At 47.5% G+C, this 14,368-nt stretch overlaps 1 protein-coding gene across 3 annotated transcripts in view; it reads left to right on the top strand.

Moving 5' to 3' along the window:
* L1CAM (L1 cell adhesion molecule) overlaps window positions 1-14,368 on the top strand; it is a 440,855-nt gene that overhangs the window by 332,603 nt on the left and 93,884 nt on the right. The gene's annotated exons all lie outside the window — the stretch shown is intronic.

Below are 14,368 nucleotides of genomic sequence, written 5' to 3'. Positions count from 1 at the left end.
CATACAGTAGGATGTACACTGTGGAAGCACTGTATAGGGATGGCTTGAATTTTCTTCAGTCATTTGCGTATGAACATTTGAAAATGTAAATATATAATGGAGTTTTGCAAGATATACCTTTTTTTTGCTCCATAAGATAAACCCGTAAAAAATATATTCTGAAGCAGGTGTGTCTTCTTGAGCATCACACGAGTCGGCGCAAGGTCTCCCCCCCCCCCCCCCCCAAGCTGCGTCCCCCTCAAGCTCTGGAGTGTCTCCCCTGCATATATGCAAAAAGGGCGTTTGGAAAAAAGGGTGCAGGATATAGACGAAATTTTAATATATTATCTATAACAATTTTTATGGTTTCTAAATCATAATTTAAAATCAAGTATAAACATGTTGAAATAACGGTAATAAAATCGGAACATTTCATCTGTAACCATAAAACTATATTTACACTTGTATTAAAGAGACTCCGTAACAAAAATTGCATCCTGTTTTTTATCATCCTACAAGTTCCAAAAGCTATTCTAATGTCCTCTGGCTTACTGCAGCACGTTCTACTATCACCATCTCTGTAATAAATCAACTTATCTCTCTCTTGTCAGACTTGTCAGGCCTGTGTCTGGAAGGCTGCCAAGTTCTTCAGTGTTGTGGTTCTGTGATGCATCTCCCCCATCCAGGCCCCTCTCTGCACACTGCCTGTGTACAGGGGAGGACTGGGACCTTTTGACCTGGGGGGACAACACAAACTAGAGGCCCGTTTCACGGCATCCCCAGCCCAAAGCCATATCCTTCTTGTGTGCAAATCTGCAAATTGTGATGACTAACACACGCACGCACGCACGCACGCACGCACGCACACACACACACACACACACTCTCTATGTACCTGATGCCTAAGCCCATTTCTCCGCACAATCTACCTGTCTGTGTCTGATGCCTAACCTTAAAGGAGTTATCAGGCTTTTTTTTTTTATGAAAATAAGTGCTACTTACCCAGGGCTCGTCCAGCCCCAAGCTCTCAGCATGTCCCTTGCCGCAGCTCTGCAGTCAGCTGTTCGCTGCCGCTGCCTCCCAGCCCCCAGCGATGACGTCAGGCCGACTGCACCTGTGCGAGCGGCGCTGTCAATCACCGCCACATGGACCAGAGCGTACAGTGCAGACGCAGAACTACTGCGCCTGCGCAGTACACTCCGGTCCACGTGGAGGTGATTGACAGTGCTGCTCGCACAGGCGCAGTACAGGCCAACATCCAGGTCGGACTGGTGCCATCGCCGGGGACTGGGAGGCAGCGGCAGCGAATGGCTGACTGCAGAGCTGCGGCGAGGGACATGCTGGGAGCTTGGGGCTGGAGGAAGCCCCAGGTAAGTAGCACTTATTTCATTAAAAATGCCTGATAACTCCTTTAAACAACCCCCCCCCCCCCCCACACACACACACACACACACACACACACACAAACCTACCTACCTGGTGATGCCTATACCCACTCCTGCCCACCCACCATACAAACTGCTTGTCTGACACCTACCCCCCCTCCAACTACCTGTTTGACAGTGCCTAACTGCCTGCCTCCCCTGCCGCCAATCACACCACAAGAAGAAAAAAATGTTCTCCCTCAGGCCAGGATCAGAATGGGGATGATTATCACACACAAAAAACCTCAGAGGGCACTGGCCTGGGCAGAGAATTAAATTTGACAGCAGTAGCAGGCAGGCAGCAAAGTGTGAGTAACTCAGTGACAAGAAGGGAGAAGAAGTACAGAAACAAAATTTATAAAAACCACCTTCTCCTCTGGCGACCTGGACCCGACCTCCTCTGTCCTTCTGTCTCCTCAGTCCTACACCTCCTCCTCCTCCACAGCAGCAAGCAGCTATAGGTGGCATCTCCGACTCCCAGCCCCCAGAGTGTCCGACTCCTCCAGCCAGGACAGCCAGCCAGCCACTCGTAGCCGCAGCTCCAGGCCCCCAGCCCCCCCAGCACAGAAAGCTGAAGAGTGAGACAGCTCACTCCGACGACACTTCAGGCACAGCAGCACAGGGGAGGACTGTGTCCGACTCCTCCAGCCAGCCACTTGTAGCCACAGCTCCAGGCCCCCAGCCCCCCCAGCACAGAAAGCTGAAGAGTGAGACAGCTCACTCCGATGACACCGCAGGCACAACAGCACGTTGCGGGCGTCAATGGCTCCAAGTGGGGGGCGGAATCAAGCAGGGTCAACCCACCGGGCCGGAGAGGACCTAAGCTATTTGTGTCCTTGTGCCGCTCACATCGACCGCAGGCGCAGCCACGCACAAGGGCACACCACAGCCGGCCGCCTCAGCCCCTTCTCTGATTGGATACTTCAACTTGCTGGGAAATATCGCGCAAGGTTGCGATCCCCACTGCGAACCTGTCACCTGTGGTATGTCTGCGGCCGCTGCGTATAGCAGCGGCTGGCCCTAATTACTTAAGATTCAGGCGGCCCGGGGGGCAATTGCCCCCCGTCCCCCTGGGCCAGTCCTCCCCTGCCTGTGTATTATTTAGATTAGAGCAGCTTCTCTCTTCTCTCTTATCTTTTACAAGCTGGATAAATCCTCCTCTGAGCTGGCTGGGCTTTCACATACTGAGGAATTACATACAGGCAGAGCTGTCTGCACTCTGCAGGAAGAAACAGCCTGACACTTCAGTGGAAGATAGCTGCAGGGGGAAAGAAACACACAAATGATCTCTTGAGATTCAAAAGGAAGGCTGTATACAGCCTGCTTGTGTATGGATGTATTTTCTATGTGTGGACATACTGTACATCAATCTACTTCCTGTTTTGGTGGCCATTTTGTTTGTTTATAAACAAACTTTTTAAAACTGTTTTTAACCACTTTTAATGCGGCGAGGAGCGGCAAAATTGTGACAGAGGGTAATAGGAGATGTCCCCTAACGCACTGGTATGTTTACTTTTGTGCGATTTTAACAATACAGATTCCCTTTAAGTGTAGGTAAGAAATTGTACATATTACAGATATTTTACTGCAACTATACCTAACCCTACTCTCACACAGAGCCCTCCCTGTACCTATCCCTAACCCCTAGACCTCCCCTGGTGTTGCCAAATCCTAAAATTCCCCTGGTGGTGCCTAAACCTAAGACCCTCCTGGTGGTGCCTCAACCTAAGACCCCCCCCCTGGTGGTGCCTCAACCTAAGACCCCCCCCCCCCCCGGTGGTGCCTAAACCTAAGACTGGGGCCTAACCCTAAGAACCCCTGGTGGTGCCTAAACCTAAGACCCCTGTGGTGGAGCCTAACCCTAAAAATCCACCTACTTCGCTGAAAATAAAAAGCTATATATTTCTAAACGTATAAAAAGCCTTACATTAACATACGCATTAAACATCTTAAAAGAACGGTTATATATCCAAAAAAAAAGCACAAAAAGCTATATTGCATATTTCTAATAGAATAAATAGCCTAACAATAGTGTACGCATTACAAAATCCTAAAATAACGGCAATATAAAAACCAATATATTAGATTATAAATGTGAAAAATGTAATTTACGCATTATAATTCCAAACACAAGTTTAATTCAAAAAGCGATAATACACTTCAAAACAATAATTTGCACATTGTACTTTTACATTAATACTGTTTGTGCATATTGTTTATTGCATTAGTCAGTGTTTGTAGATGGCATCAGAAAATTCTGTCGTATAGCTATGCCAACAACATGGCATTTATATATTTATAGTCTCAATTTCATCGATTTTTTATTCCCTGAAAGGAATACATTGAAATGTAAAAATTAGAATGTAATGACCTTCATACAGTAGGATGTACACTGTGGAAGCACTGTATAGGGATGGCTTGAATTTTCTTCAGTCATTTGCGTATGAACATTTGAAAATGTAAATATATAATGGAGTTTTGCAAGATATACCTTTTTTTTGCTCCATAAGATAAACCCGTAAAAAATATATTCTGAAGCAGGTGTGTCTTCTTGAGCATCACACGAGTCGGCGCAAGGTCCCCCCCCCCCCCCCCCCCCCCAAGCTGCGTCCCCCTCAAGCTCTGGAGTGTCTCCCCTGCATATATGCAAAAAGGGCGTTTGGAAAAAAGGGTGCAGGATATAGACGAAATTTTAATATATTATCTATAACAATTTTTATGGTTTCTAAATCATAATTTAAAATCAAGTATAAACATGTTGAAATAACGGTAATAAAATCGGAACATTTCATCTGTAACCATAAAACTATATTTACACTTGTATTAAAGAGACTCCGTAACAAAAATTGCATCCTGTTTTTTATCATCCTACAAGTTCCAAAAGCTATTCTAATGTCCTCTGGCTTACTGCAGCACGTTCTACTATCACCATCTCTGTAATAAATCAACTTATCTCTCTCTTGTCAGACTTGTCAGGCCTGTGTCTGGAAGGCTGCCAAGTTCTTCAGTGTTGTGGTTCTGTGATGCATCTCCCCCATCCAGGCCCCTCTCTGCACACTGCCTGTGTACAGGGGAGGACTGGGACCTTTTGACCTGGGGGGACAACACAAACTAGAGGCCCGTTTCACGGCATCCCCAGCCCAAAGCCATATCCTTCTTGTGTGCAAATCTGCAAATTGTGATGACTAACACACGCACGCACGCACGCACGCACGCACGCACGCACACACACACACACACTCTCTATGTACCTGATGCCTAAGCCCATTTCTCCGCACAATCTACCTGTCTGTGTCTGATGCCTAACCTTAAAGGAGTTATCAGGCTTTTTTTTTTTATGAAAATAAGTGCTACTTACCCAGGGCTCGTCCAGCCCCAAGCTCTCAGCATGTCCCTTGCCGCAGCTCTGCAGTCAGCTGTTCGCTGCCGCTGCCTCCCAGCCCCCAGCGATGACGTCAGGCCGACTGCACCTGTGCGAGCGGCGCTGTCAATCACCGCCACATGGACCAGAGCGTACAGTGCAGACGCAGAACTACTGCGCCTGCGCAGTACACTCCGGTCCACGTGGAGGTGATTGACAGTGCTGCTCGCACAGGCGCAGTACAGGCCAACATCCAGGTCGGACTGGTGCCATCGCCGGGGACTGGGAGGCAGCGGCAGCGAATGGCTGACTGCAGAGCTGCGGCGAGGGACATGCTGGGAGCTTGGGGCTGGAGGAAGCCCCAGGTAAGTAGCACTTATTTCATTAAAAATGCCTGATAACTCCTTTAAACAACCCCCCCCCCCCCCACACACACACACACACACACACACACACACACACAAACCTACCTACCTGGTGATGCCTATACCCACTCCTGCCCACCCACCATACAAACTGCTTGTCTGACACCTACCCCCCCCCCCCCCCCCTCCAACTACCTGTTTGACAGTGCCTAACTGCCTGCCTCCCCTGCCGCCAATCACACCACAAGAAGAAAAAAATGTTCTCCCTCAGGCCAGGATCAGAATGGGGATGATTATCACACACAAAAAACCTCAGAGGGCACTGGCCTGGGCAGAGAATTAAATTTGACAGCAGTAGCAGGCAGGCAGCAAAGTGTGAGTAACTCAGTGACAAGAAGGGAGAAGAAGTACAGAAACAAAATTTATAAAAACCACCTTCTCCTCTGGCGACCTGGACCCGACCTCCTCTGTCCTTCTGTCTCCTCAGTCCTACACCTCCTCCTCCTCCACAGCAGCAAGCAGCTATAGGTGGCATCTCCGACTCCCAGCCCCCAGAGTGTCCGACTCCTCCAGCCAGGACAGCCAGCCAGCCACTCGTAGCCGCAGCTCCAGGCCCCCAGCCCCCCCAGCACAGAAAGCTGAAGAGTGAGACAGCTCACTCCGACGACACTTCAGGCACAGCAGCACAGGGGAGGACTGTGTCCGACTCCTCCAGCCAGCCACTTGTAGCCACAGCTCCAGGCCCCCAGCCCCCCCAGCACAGAAAGCTGAAGAGTGAGACAGCTCACTCCGATGACACCGCAGGCACAACAGCACGTTGCGGGCGTCAATGGCTCCAAGTGGGGGGCAGAATCAAGCAGGGTCAACCCACCGGGCCGGAGAGGACCTAAGCTATTTGTGTCCTTGTGCCGCTCACATCGACCGCAGGCGCAGCCACGCACAAGGGCACACCACAGCCGGCCGCCTCAGCCCCTTCTCTGATTGGATACTTCAACTTGCTGGGAAATATCGCGCGAGGTTGCGATCCCCACTGCGAACCTGTCACCTGTGGTATGTCTGCGGCCGCTGCGTATAGCAGCGGCTGGCCCTAATTACTTAAGATTCAGGCGGCCCGGGGGGCAATTGCCCCCCGTCCCCCTGGGCCAGTCCTCCCCTGCCTGTGTATTATTTAGATTAGAGCAGCTTCTCTCTTCTCTCTTATCTTTTACAAGCTGGATAAATCCTCCTCTGAGCTGGCTGGGCTTTCACATACTGAGGAATTACATACAGGCAGAGCTGTCTGCACTCTGCAGGAAGAAACAGCCTGACACTTCAGTGGAAGATAGCTGCAGGGGGAAAGAAACACACAAATGATCTCTTGAGATTCAAAAGGAAGGCTGTATACAGCCTGCTTGTGTATGGATGTATTTTCTATGTGTGGACATACTGTACATCAATCTACTTCCTGTTTTGGTGGCCATTTTGTTTGTTTATAAACAAACTTTTTAAAACTGTTTTTAACCACTTTTAATGCGGCGAGGAGCGGCAAAATTGTGACAGAGGGTAATAGGAGATGTCCCCTAACGCACTGGTATGTTTACTTTTGTGCGATTTTAACAATACAGATTCCCTTTAAGTGTAGGTAAGAAATTGTACATATTACAGATATTTTACTGCAACTATACCTAACCCTACTCTCACACAGAGCCCTCCCTGTACCTATCCCTAACCCCTAGACCTCCCCTGGTGTTGCCAAATCCTAAAATTCCCCTGGTGGTGCCTAAACCTAAGACCCTCCTGGTGGTGCCTCAACCTAAGACCCCCCCCCTGGTGGTGCCTCAACCTAAGACCCCCCCCCCCCCCGGTGGTGCCTAAACCTAAGACTGGGGCCTAACCCTAAGAACCCCTGGTGGTGCCTAAACCTAAGACCCCTGTGGTGGAGCCTAACCCTAAAAATCCACCTACTTCGCTGAAAATAAAAAGCTATATATTTCTAAACGTATAAAAAGCCTTACATTAACATACGCATTAAACATCTTAAAAGAACGGTTATATATCCAAAAAAAAAGCACAAAAAGCTATATTGCATATTTCTAATAGAATAAATAGCCTAACAATAGTGTACGCATTACAAAATCCTAAAATAACGGCAATATAAAAACCAATATATTAGATTATAAATGTGAAAAATGTAATTTACGCATTATAATTCCAAACACAAGTTTAATTCAAAAAGCGATAATACACTTCAAAACAATAATTTGCACATTGTACTTTTAAAAATGAATTTTAAAATGCGAATATAAGTTAAAATGATTGTCAAAATGAATTTCTAAATTATATTTGTTACACAACTTTTTTTGTAAAATAAAAATGTTGATTACATGGTCCTGGCAACCGCTATTTAAAGAAATGTATGTGTATGAAAAAGGGGTGAGATTTATACTGAGGTAGATGTGGCAAACATAAAGCAAAGCTTTTACAAAGTCGTTTGTGCGCTTTTTTTATGTTTGCCACGTCCATTTCTATAAATCTCACCCCCTTTTCATACACATACATTTTGGATGCACAGGTTTGTGAAGGGCTGCAGCTTCAGCTTGTTTCATGCTGTGAAGCTGCTGACAGAGGCTGCTGCTGTGAGATGTCTCACAGCCACTGGAGCCAGCCTTGTAGGGCGGCATACATTAAAAGGGGGCGGAGACTGATGTCCGTCTGCACTCAGATAGGCAGAGCTCCTGAGAACAGCTCTGCTTCTTCCTGTTCTCTTCCTGGTAGCATATTCTGCGACCAGGAAAGTCGTGGAGAGATTCAAGCTCATTATCTGGACAGGGGGCACTCGTTTTAAAGCTGGAATAATGCAGGAGACCAGGTATTTATAGCCTTAAAATGATTTTTAGATAAAATAAGAAAACAAAAATCACTTTAGACTCTCTTTAACCACTTGACGACCGCAGTAGTAACCCCCCCCCCCCCCCCAACGACCAGGCCGTTTTGTGCAGCACTGGGCTGTTCAGGCTCTTCAGCCTCCTGCACAGCCCAGCTTAGGTGCCCAGCAATCGGACTCACCTCCTTTTTTTGTCTCTAAGGGGACATGCCGCCGGAGGGGTCTGATCGCTTTGGCCGTTTTTTTTTCCTGCCTCTATGAGGTTCTCGCTCTCCCCTTCGTCCCTCCCTCCCCTTCCCTCCTCCCCTCCGGAGTCTAAATTGGAACAGGACAGCGATCCGTCCTGTTCCGCCTCTCATAGGCATCAGCCTATGAGAAGCCGGCGCTCCCCGGCCAATCAGAGGCCGGGGATCGCCGATCTCGTACAGCGCTGCGGCCCCCGGCAGCGCTGTACGCTTGTAAACAAAGGAGATTTCTTTCCCCTTATGTTTACAATCAGCCTGCTAGCCGCGATCAGCGGCTAGCAGAATCGGCAGGGAATGATCACGCATGCGCGCAGCCGTTCCCTGGGAAACTGCAGCCCCAGGACTTGACGCCAATTGGTGTTAGGCGGTCCTGGGGCTGCCGCCGCATTCACGCCCGTTGGCGTGAGGCGGTCTTTAGGTAGTTAAAGGGAGCCCTAACTTCTTCTTTGGAGCCCAATAGCCAATATTTTGCATTTGGAGCCTATGGCGCGCCCTTTAAGTGCATTAACCATATGCGCCCATTTTTCCTGTTCCCGTCTCCCCCCCCCCTCAAGCTACTAGGGATCCCCCTGGGCACCTGCAAAGTACTAGTGGCAGTGAAGTGCACTCACCTGTCCGTCCCAAACGCTCCGTGTCCTTCTGTTGTCATCCCTGCTGGCACCCATTCTCCGTTATTCAGTTGGCATTTACATATTCTTATAACATGATGGCAGTTCACAGAGAACAGGCGCCAGCAAGGATGAAGACTGAAGGACACGGAGCACTCTGGCCAGACAGGTGAGTACATTTCACTGATGGTAGCACACTGCAGGGGCACCGGCAAAGCTCTATTAGCCTGGAGGGAAAGCCGACTTCGTGGGGGAAGGGAGACCTGGTGCTAGCCCTGCTGTGATGCAATATATACGCTCCATTGGTGGGGATGTTTCTTCCCCAATCAATTTTGGGAGTGCATCTTATGGAGTACAAAATAAGATACGGTTTCAGAAAGAAAAAGAAAAATATTTATTTTAATGCATTTTGCAAAAAGGTGTTTTCACTTGCCCTTATTTTTTTGTGAATATTTTTGTTGGTATGAAAATGACTTTTCTTGCGCCCGTTGGTATTAGTGCATTTGGTGAAAATGGGCCTGATCCATAATAACAGTTTTCATCTTCTGTCTTTTCAGTACTGCATTTGAAAAGTACCAAAAAGTAGATGAAAAAGTACTATCAAAATTATTCTGAGTATTTTCTTGTTTGCTAGTGGCTTAAAAGGCATTTTATTGACAAGATGTGAGAAAAGCTTTAGAAAGCTTGGAGAAAAAGTTAATGGAAACGGGCCCAATCTGTTTTTCGCATGTCCATATACTGTATTTTTCGGAATATAAGACGCTCCGGAATATAAGACATACATAGGATTAGAGGGCAAAGACCAGGGAAAAAAATATACTAAATCTAATGCATAAATGTTCCAGGAGCATCTTGCCGATATTCTCCCCAATCATTGTCCTCCTGTGTCCTCTTCCGTCCATCATGTGTCACCTTCTTTCTCAGTGCCCTCCTTTGCTCCCCCGTGTCCTCCTGTGTGTCCCACTGTGTTCTCCTTTGCCCCTTATGTCCCGTGTCCCCTCCTGTTCCCCGTGTCCCCTCCTGCCCTCGTGTGTCCCCTCCGTGTCCCCTACTGTTCCCGTGTCCCCTCCTGCCCCTCTGTGTCCTCTCTTGCCCCCCATGTCTTTTTCAGTTTCCCTGTGTCCTCTGCTGGCCCCCCATGTCTCCTCCTGTCATCTTCTGGCCCTTAGTGACCCCACCTGCCTCCCCCATGCCTCCTACTGTTTCCCCCGTGTCCTCACCTGCCCTCCCCCATGTCTCCTCCTGTTCTTCCTCCTGTCCATCTGTGTCCCCTCCTGGCCCCCAATGTCTCTTCTTTTCCCCCTATGTCCTCTCCTGCCCTGTGCACATGTTTTCTCTGCTCCTCTGTGTGTAATATAATTAAAGGCAGAGCAGCTCACCTGACAAGCGATTCCAGCAGACATCTCATCTTCCACGTTGCTTCCCCTAGTGAAGACTTCTGCTAATCGTGTCATCAGCCAAAGCCTTCACTAGGGCAGCAGCATGGGAAATGAGATGTCTGCGCTCGCCACTGAAATCGCTTGTTAGGTGAGCCGCTTTCCCACTATTTATATAACACACAGGAGCAGAGGAAGCATGCATCAGATGTCACAAGGGGACTGTACAGCATGGCTGAGTAGAGGTGTGAGGAGTACTTGTAGCTCTGCTGAGAAGAGGTAATGTATGATGCTACCGCCCTTTGCTATATCAATGCAGGGGTATAAGCTATTGCAGGGGGTCAAGACAAAATTTGAATCATGGGCGCGGGGGTTTTGGTGAGCCAGGGTTTGTCATGGACCTGGCAGGCTCAGTTTTGCTTGGGAGCAGTGATGCTCGGATACTCCCAACCATGAATTTGAGTATATCCGGCTACGGCAGACTCGAAATCCGGATACAACGTGATCGTAACTTGAATCGGAGCTCCGAATTCAACTCGGATTTTAGCTTGTAGAATTTGACTTTAACGTTAATAACAAAGCCGCCATACATGCTACAAAAATTGCATAGATTGTAAAAGTGATCAGTGGCTACAACTTAAAAATTCTTTTTTCAAAAAGACCTTATAGTTTTTGAGAAATAGCTGGAAAGAGGAACGCTACCACCACCGCTGCACAGTCCAAGGGAGCAGGAATCACAAGTCTCAGAACATATAAGCAAAAAAAAAAAAAAAAAAAAAAGGGTATTCCGCTACACCGAGGCTGGGTAAAAAACTTTTCTTCAACTTTATTGGCACATCAGTAAACACATACAAGGCTGGCACGTATCGGAGCTCTGAAAGGCTTCTTAATCATAGACCTATGATTAAGGAGTCTTTCAGAGCTCCGATACGCGTCAGCCTTGTATGTGTTTACTGATGTGTCAATAAAGTTGAAGAAAATTTTTTTACCCAGCCTCGGTGTAGCGGAATACCCTTTTTTTGCCTATAGTTTTTGAGAAAATCGAATTTAAAGTTTCAAATTAGGGCTGCTCAAATCCAGATCCGGGAGATACCCGGATAGTTTCTATCCGGATATCTCCCAGTAAACCTGTGCGGGGTGGGCGGGGTCAATCTTACCTGTCGGACGTCTTCTTCGTCCGTCCATCGGCACCTCCCACGATGCGCTCCACGCGTGTCACGTGATTACAAACACTTCCTCCTTCAACCTGAAAGGAGGAAGTGTTTGTAATCACGTGACCGCCGCTTGGACCACATCGTGGGAGGCGCCGAGGGACGGACTGAAGAAGACGTCTGACAGATAAGATTGACCCCCGCCCACCCCGCACAGGTAACTGGGAGATATTCGGATAGAACTATCCGGATGTCTCCCGGATCCGGATTTGAGCAGCCCTGTTTCAAATGAAAAAAGTATTCATAATTAAAAAACGCCAAAACCAGCCAACTTTAGCGGTTAATAGCAAAGCCCCCTTACATGATATAAACACCAAATTTGCAGGATCTGTTAAGTAGAACGGTGCGAATAAGGGGACATTTTTTTTTCAAAAAGACCTTATAGTTTTTGAGAAAATCGATTTTTGATTTCCTGCTCCTGGTGGTCCTGGATGGGATAGTTTTTATAGCGGCGGCCCAATGGGAGGAATTTGAAGTAGCGACTGCCTGGGTGGGAGGGGTCACGAGAGATCACGGTGGCCCTCTTCTTCATCTTCACAGTAGGTGCTTGGGGGAAGCGGTGGACTTACCTCCACAAAGCAGACACGAAAGACTGTCTGAATAGTAGTAATCACATTTATTGAATAGTACCCCAAAAAGTGCAACGCGTTTCGCAGGCCAAGCCCGCTTCATCAGGCAATAAACGTGGGGACAAAACAGAAATTTGTCAATAGCAGGTGTAGCGCCTCTTCTTCATCTTGGTGGAGTGGAGGAGATCGAGAGGCGGTAGGGGAGATCGAATGATCCTCTACGCATCAGTTATGACTCTCTGCAGTTTGTGCCTGTCGCTAGCTTTTGCACCAGCATACCAGACAGCAGTCTTGCTCAAGTCCGAATTCGGGAGATACCCGGATAGTTCTATCCGGATATCTCCCAGTAAATCTTTGCGGGGGGGGGGGGGCCAATCTTCCCTAAATTGTGTCTTCTTTGGTCCGTACGCGTCACCTCCCACGATGCGCTCCAAACGCCATATGCGCCGGTCACGTAACTACAAACACTTCCTGCTTCCGGGTTGAAGGAGGAAGTGTTTGTAGTTACGGGACCGGCGCATGCGGTGCTTGGAGCGCATCATGGGAGGGGACGCGTACGGACCAGAGAAGACATCATTTAGGGAAGATTGCCCCCCCGCGCAAAGCTTTACTGGGAGATATCCGGATAGAACTATCCGGGTATCTCCCGAATTCGGATTTGAGAAAGCCTGCCAGACAATGTTTATATATTGGTAAGTTACTAAAATATGGGTTATTCAGGCAGATTTTATTGGCAAGTCTTTATAGCTTTCAAGAATCTATGGCAGGCTCTAGTTTTTCTCAGAAAGTAAACTGTTGCATAAATGTCTTAATAGCCTCATATATATTTATAGCTGCATCATAAATCTGTTGTTGATCAGACTACGTTCTCGTTAAAATAGCGTGTCTATCGCTGCACAGACTCAGTGGCCTTCCATTGATTAATACTCATTATCTTTGCTACTTGTACACCTCAATAAAACTGTCAGATTACCATTTTCCCTGCCGCTTCCTCATCAGCATAAATTAATTCTGTAATTTACATGCGATAAACACATGCCGGGTCAGTGAGTGAACATTTTGTGCCATCTCCCTGCTCCGCTGGCATTCCTGTCCGGCAGAGACCTGTGTGACTGCGAGATAAACCGAAAAGCGTGTCAAGCATGGGTAGGGAAAAACATCACAGCACAGTTAATCCTACTAAATGCACACGTTAAAAACAAAGGGCTCAGTCACGCTAATTAATTGGCTCTTAATAAGATCAGCATCATATCCAAAGCAAACCTTTTTTGAGCCTCCTTTACATGACATATTAAACCCATTACATTTTTGAAAAACAATACTAACCAAGTGGTTTACAAACAATACTAACCAGTCTTACAAAAAAGACAAAATTATAGTAACAGTTGGTCACTTGTAGATTTAATATGTGTGGGCTCCGTCCTGCTTCTCAACATGCCACGGAATTCTGTACAAAAAGAAATTCTAACTATTACAATGCCCTTTTTCTGGTAGACTCTTTTCACCATTTGGATTTTTTGTTAGAGATACTTACTTAGACTCTGGGGAAGAATCTGGATCCTATTGAGCCTTCCCTGTCCTGTCTCTGTGTTCTCTTTCCTCGCTGTCCCCCAGTGAAGTTATGTGGCCTCAGTGAGGCCTCAGAAGGAGCACTTGTTTTCCAGAGTGCTCCCAAAGACATGTGGCCTCATACTGCTCATGCCCAAGCCTTCTGAGGGTCACAAAAGGTGTATTCGACCAGTTGGTCAAATACATACAACGAGGGTAACAGCGCTGGAACACTTCAGTTGTACTTTTAACATTTTTGGTACTTATGTATTATACCGTCTTAAGATTTTGGCAGTTCCATGTTTAAGTTCTATTTGCTCCACTGCCAAGTGCCTTTTTGAAAAGCTGAAAGTCCTGGTTTTCCATTACACCAGGTCCCCTGTCAGTGTAATGCTCCATTGCCAAGTTAAAGGGTTTTAAAGGAGGGGTGTCCCCTGCATCTTGAGAGGTGAAAAGGGTGTATAGGTGGGCTCCTCCTTTGTCTTAATAGAGTCTCCAGCCCTGGCCAGTAACACACAGAGAGAGGTCAGGAGGGTGTATAGCTTGTCTTCTCCTTCATCTTCTGTAATGAGACCTCTGTGACAGAAGATGACCTCCCGGGGTTGCTGCTGATCATCAATGTTGGGTTTGTCTGGTACTACTGCAATCACGCTTTGAGCAGTCAAGATGCAGGGGACACCCCTCCTTCAAAACCCTTTAGCTTGGCAACGGAGCATTACACTGACATGGGACCTGGTGTCATAGAACACTTTCAGCTTTTCAAAAAGGGTTAAATCTTGGTAGTGGAGCAAACAAAACTTAAACAAGGAAGTGCCAAAC

Source organism: Hyperolius riggenbachi, chromosome 8 (assembly GCF_040937935.1).
Source record: "Hyperolius riggenbachi isolate aHypRig1 chromosome 8, aHypRig1.pri, whole genome shotgun sequence".
Taxonomy (NCBI): domain Eukaryota; kingdom Metazoa; phylum Chordata; class Amphibia; order Anura; family Hyperoliidae; genus Hyperolius; species Hyperolius riggenbachi.
The sequence above is the reverse complement of the archived record's forward strand: the minus strand, read 5'-3'. Positions and strand labels throughout refer to the sequence as shown.